Source organism: Scomber scombrus, chromosome 23 (assembly GCF_963691925.1).
Source record: "Scomber scombrus chromosome 23, fScoSco1.1, whole genome shotgun sequence".
Taxonomy (NCBI): domain Eukaryota; kingdom Metazoa; phylum Chordata; class Actinopteri; order Scombriformes; family Scombridae; genus Scomber; species Scomber scombrus.
The window spans coordinates 6,688,138-6,694,509 of record NC_084992.1 but is presented as its reverse complement, the minus strand read 5'-3'; the positions used below and the strand labels follow the sequence as shown (position 1 = coordinate 6,694,509).

The following is a 6,372-nucleotide window of genomic DNA, read 5'->3' as shown; positions in this document are numbered from 1 at the left end:
TGTTGCACACAGGAGAGAAACTGACAATCACTTTTGCTCTGTTCTCATTTATGTAAAGTTGATATTTGTTATGAATCATGACATCTTTAGACAAACTAACCATTATTCTGGGACCCGTTTAATTTTAAAGTAGTATGAATATAATTTAAACTTCTGTATGATGTACAAAGCTCAGATAAATAAACTTGCTTGGTAATGACCACTTCAGTTTTATTAACTATCTTCCCTGCCAAGATTATAATTTGTGCCTATACAAGGAAATAGTAGCCATATTTTTCTCTGGAAAAGACAGAGATGGTACTAGGGCTCACTCCAAATAATGCCGCAACTTGGTTTTGTGGAACACCAGCTTGAAGTTGCCCTATCGCACGGACATGGCATGCTGATTCTTGGAGCAGGCACCAACTGACCTGCTCACAGGTGCCAGATTGGTACCTGATTGGCAGCGCCTGGGTGTACCAGAAGCTCAAAACAAAAGTCAATAGCAACAGCAGGATAAGCTATTTGGCATTGGCAGAGAAGATTTGCCAAATTCATTGGCACAACCCACATACTCAGCTCTGCTCCTCATCCCACAAATGCATGTTCCTTACAAATGTGGCACCATTTAAAAGGGAAATAAACAGCCTCTCCAATGGTATAAGATGTATTGCCAAGAAGCATTGTTATAACAAAGAAATACTCTACCAAACACAAATTTCATGGACATGGACTTGAGGACAGGAAACTTCAGCCTTTAGTTGTAGTGGTCACACTGGAAATTATGCTATTTCAAGACGGCCAAGATGATTGGACAAGTGTGTGTAATGCGAACATGTGTGTCTGTGTTGAAATAAATCAAATTCACACACAAAACAATTTCATCACAAAGTCTGTTTTGTGTCCAAATATGCCCTGTTGTGTCCATAAATGTATGGCTGTGTGTGTGTTTTTGTTACCTCTTTGGGACGTTTTCCTGTATACAACCTGGTCGGGAACAGTAGTCCTTACCGGGACATGGGGTGTGTATGTAATGTTGAGCTCACCACCATGAGACTGGGTTCTCTGACAGGGTTGCGATGACAGCTGAATATAAAACCGAGCCTCTTTTGGCTCACACAAACATGCCGCCAGAGTACTGCCAGTCAGCTGTCGTGTCATGGTCAGGTGTTAAACCCTGTGGTCCGGGGCAGGGGATAATGGGGATATATTAGTAATTTGGTGGAATACCCAATAGAGGATTGTCCTTTAATTAAACTATTCATTGTCACCTTTTGATAAACTATTGATTCAACAGTCTGCACAGTCAATAACTGTTCATTATCAAGACTTCAGGCTTAGAGTCTGACGGCGAGTATAAATCCGATCCAAATCCGGAAGTAATCCAGAACTTGATTGCTGCAAGGGAAATACCTTGACACTACTTTCTCATCTTTTTGTGTCTAAGTGACTAATGAGGACAACAATATGCTAAATACTATATAAACTCCAATGTAATATGACATGGCAATAGTGATTTGTCTATGTACGTCCATTGAAAGTGCTTGTTTTTAACAGTGACAGGTTCAGATTGTTAGTAGGTAGCTGACAACATTATGGAAAGGACCATAGAGAGAAATAAAACATTGTTTATTTACCTTTTGCTTGATCTGCTCTGTTTGTTATTGCGTCAAACCAAGTCTTGCTCAAAGGGAAGTTTTATTCTGAAATCTTGCACAGGTCTCTCCAACTCTGTCATGGCTGAACATTTATTCTAACTTCTCTTTTATATTCTAACTAACTTCCTCCAATTTAACATGTTTAATGAAAATTCAGAGACCAACAGTGATTAAGGGGAACTTTTCAATTTAGCTGGAAGCCTAAATGCAATGTATTGCTGGACAACCTCAGACTGGACACACACACACACACACACACACACAAACACACACACACACACACACACACACACACACACACACACACACACACACACACACACATACACACACACACACACACACACACACACACACACAATTTAACTCATATATAGTGTATTTTTGTGCAAAGACTGAATCAGCAATCTTTTTGGTTATCAATTACAAATCATGCAAATATGCTGTACTGTCTCCATCTAGTGGCCATTGAGGTGTACAACCTAAATGGGCATTCATAAAAATCGCAGTTTCAGTGTTGCAGAGCTGATTTCATTCTTACAAAGATCAGCTAAACCACATCATGAAAACTGTCTTTTTGTGTATTGGTCTGTTGAGTATCACACTGTAGAGGACTGTTTGTAGGCCCTTGAGGTATCATAAGGGTTGTAACTCATTAGTAATCATCAGTAACTGAAACCGTAATCTGTTACAGTTACTGAGAAAAAAAAGTGTAACGTTAGTGATTACAGAGGTCAGACCTTTAAGATTTTGCTCAGGATGGTTTTTTCCTTGTTTTTTGATATCCAACATTTTACTGAATACATACAATGCTGTTTTTAATTATTTGTAATCAATATTTTTTTTAAATATTTTGTGAATGAACCATGACGTGGGGTTATTTGGAGCACACTTGGGCATATATATGGTGTCACAGTACCAATTAAGCCCATACTTTATAAGAAATGATCTCACTTATAAATCATCTCAGTATCCATGAAAAACACCTGAACTTAGATTTTGGTGGGTTAACACTTACCCTAACAGCTGAAAACATTTGTTAGAAAAATAGAAATTAATTTAAAAAAAATTAAATGTAATAAGTTACATTACTTTGACTTAGTAATTGAAATTGTTACATTAATTATTACATTTTAAAAAGGGTAGTAATCCATAACCTATTACATTTCCAAAGTAAGCTTCCCAGCCCTGTGACAAAGACTTATTAAGTGACGCTTTTATTCTGAAGTCTTAACACGCTAGGCCGGAAGTATTACTTCGAGGCTGCAGAGATTGCCTGCTTGCAAACAGGTCGAAGCCAAGTTTGAGCAAGCCAAAGCTAAAGGGACACAGCACAGATAACGAAAGGTATGCAAGCAAAACCTCACTTACAATATAACGAAACGAAACCTCGGTTTTTAACGCGGCTGTTCTCGGTGTTTGTCAAACCGGGTGATCGTTTTGTTGTTGCTGCTGAAGGCCAGCGTTCATATTTGCTAAGTTACCAGGAGCACGCCATTTTAGTTAAAGCTCGGTTTTATGTATTTATTATTATTTAAGGCTACACATTAAAAAACGTATTGAATGTGCATATTATGTGGTCTAAAGCTTGGTTATATCGTCAAACATACTGTAATTGTCGTTATCGTTTACATTTTCCAAAGCTGGAAACAGAAACTTATGGGGCAGCTCAATGGAGAGACTGACTGTAACTCTTGTTGGAAAGAAAACCCCCACAGAGCCAAGCATGAAGGCTTATTTGCTTGATGTCAGCGCCTCTGATGTATAAAAATCAGCAAGTGACCACATCAGAGGCTCCACGCAAGTGTCAAAAAGCCACAAAACCTCACAGCATTATAAGTACACAAATGTAGCCTATGAGCAGTAAATCAAAGATAGAGCAAACCAGGCTGGCCTTAAAAGGATCGACTCTTTATCAACAGTGGATGAGATGACAATTATAATTTTCTCAGTACTATTAAAACATTTAATATGAGGGTCACACATCAGCAAACCAGCCTACAACTAGGGATTGGTATCAACCGGATTTTATTGATACTTATTGGTGCTCTTATTGATACTAGTCTCCATTAAAAAAAAAACCTCAAAACTCCCCTCAAATGATATCACTAAATTGATCCTTTTTGCACCCAGATCTACAAAATATGACCATTTTTTATGCACTTGCTCACAGCCGATTAATGCAAGTGTTCTCCAGTTTAATGCGACCTGTATTGGCCCACTTTGAACACTTTTAAAATGCATTTGTGTAAAAAATCAAATCATTTAAGTGTAGAGGAGTGGTGGCATTTAATGCAATATATACATGCTAGCCACTGCTGTGTTCAAAATTTGAAGAAAGTTCAAAGATCAAGTGTTTATTTGACAAAGCAAAGAATTATACGTAGCTGCGGACTTAAGGCTGATTTATACTTCTACGTTGGGTAGACGTCAAGCCTGACGTGCACCTCCCCAAAAAAGGTAACTACGCATCAAGTCAACGCAGACGGAAGGGCTGTGATTGGTTTTGCTTGGTAGCAAAAAATATACAGTAATAATGTAATAATAATAAATAGAACAATGTAAACACTGCAGAAACTCAAAATCTTCTAGTCAAAATAAATCTCATTACACTTAAAATAAGACTCATCACCAAAAAAAGTAACTTGTTTGTAAACAGCTTTCACTTGTTTCGAGCACATTTTCACTTGAAATAAGTAGCTCAATCTGCTGTGGAGCAAGTTTTTTTTAAAATACATGTAATACGAAAAAAATAAGAAGTGGCCATTACACAGAAAATAAAGTGTGAAATTGTCTGTGTCATACCTGGGAAGGGACTAGAAACACCGCTCTGACAAAACACGACGCGATGGAGAGACGCAGAACTTCGAAAGGTGCACGACGGCGTCGGGGCACCGGCGTAGTTACGGTTTGGAGGTTACGTAGAAGCATAAATCAGCCTTTAGTCTACTTCGCTCGGAAGTTCTGTAGAAGAAGTCCTGAATATGTCCTTATATACCTTGCAGTTTAGGTGATGCTATGTGCTACAACCCCATTGGCCCACTCTGGATGCTGTTGTTCTTTTTGGGGTTTTTCCAAATCATATATGGTCATGTCATATGCTTTAAGTTTATTGCTGCTTCAGGTCTGGGACCTGTCAAAATAGATAATGTATCTTGCGCCACTTCCTCTAAATGGGCCCTCAATCCTCCTATGGAACAGCTTAGGTGCAGAAATTGTCCTGCTCTTGTCTCGTATTGTTTTGCTTTCTTCCTCCTTGAGGTCAGCTGTCAGAGAAGGGAAGATACTCTCACTTCTTTCTCTTAGAGTTGAATTAAAGGTCTTAGCCTTCTAGTGAACTTTTGAGTCTGCATCACACAGCATCACTTCAAACCACAATGACCACTCAGTCTGGCTCTACATTATTTGATGAGATGTACAAAGACGTATTGGTGTTACATTATGTCTGATTAAAATTAATTAATAAAAGGATACAAAACCTCACACCACCCATAAAAAAACTGAACACATCAATGCTGTTTAACACTTAAAAGAATATAGTGATTATTAAAAAACCAAAGCACAGTCATTATAATCTGGTTAAATTTAGGCAGCTAAAATAGTGTTAAGGGTTAACAGTGGTGGTGAGACAATGAAACAAAATCCAGGAAGCATTGTTGGAGCTAATCAGACACCAACACACGGCACAGTGTTTTGTAATACTCACAAACAGGATTTTCCAAATTGTGGTAAATGAATGCCATAGAATGCTGCTATTTCACTGGTTGTATGTCCCTAATGTGTTGCGGCACGGCTGGTCGACCCCACCTGAAGTAGCAGGTTGACAGAACAGAGCCGAGTGAGATGTCCCTAACAGCTGAACTGCTCTCCAGTATCAAGTGGCTTCCTTTGGGACCAAATGGGGCTCATTCCCAACTTGTTCGCTGTTGGCCGCAAACCCATGGTGGAGCAACAGATTCTGGGAGTCATTTCTGTTTTGTTTGTTTTTTTCTTTTTTGCTACCTTGACAGAAAATAAACCCCACTTGGAGTAACTCTTACATTAGTAAACTACTGTCAGTGTGGTCCTAGTCATGTTGACCTTGGATTTATCACCTAAAAAATGATCACTCTGTGCACCTGTGTTTCCAGTTTGTTTTTTTGTGTTTGTTTGTTGTTTTTTTTTCTCAATGAAAGACAAAACTCAAAAGGTTCCCTTGTTAATTTTTGTGACCTCTCTTTCCTCTGCTGTTCCAAATGATTGAACGTTTACTGCCACATACAACATTTTAAATCACGAGGATCCTGAATCCTGATGGTGATTCAATCTGTATTCCCATCTTGTCACATTACCTAACCTCTTATCCAATAAATTATGGTCTAGAGTCTTTTGGTTGATTTATGGTCAATCTGAACTGGTTGTTATGACCTGCTGTGTGGCCACATCTGAAATCAAATGTGTTTACAATTGTTCCGAATGGCCACAGTCGAAGGCGGAGTGAAAAGCTGACCATCATAGAGAGGTGGGCGGGGGTGGTATTGTTTAAATTGTGGGCATAGTGATCCCTATTTTTAGGCTTTCTCTTCTGGAAGAAATTCATAGTGTTGCAATCAGTTGTTGGCATTGAAAGTGAAGGAAATAGCTTTGCTAAGAATATAAAAAAAGGAGAGTAAAGTTCAAACCCTGGTTCCTCTCTCACCACCACACAGCTCACATAGTGACTGTGTGAAGTGGGTGTCAACGTCTGGTCATTGAT

The 6,372-nt window shown here is 38.7% G+C and overlaps 1 protein-coding gene across 3 annotated transcripts in view; it reads left to right on the top strand.

The window, feature by feature from the left end:
- Positions 1 to 2,922: 2,922 nt before the first annotated feature.
- Positions 2,923 to 6,372, top strand: part of LOC134005403 (uncharacterized) — a 34,935-nt gene continuing 31,485 nt past the window's right edge. For all 3 annotated transcript variants that reach the window (XM_062444285.1, XM_062444284.1, XM_062444283.1), the window contains exon 1: positions 2,923 to 2,984. The gene's annotated coding sequence lies outside the window, so the exon portion shown is untranslated. The remainder of the gene's footprint in view (positions 2,985 to 6,372) is intronic.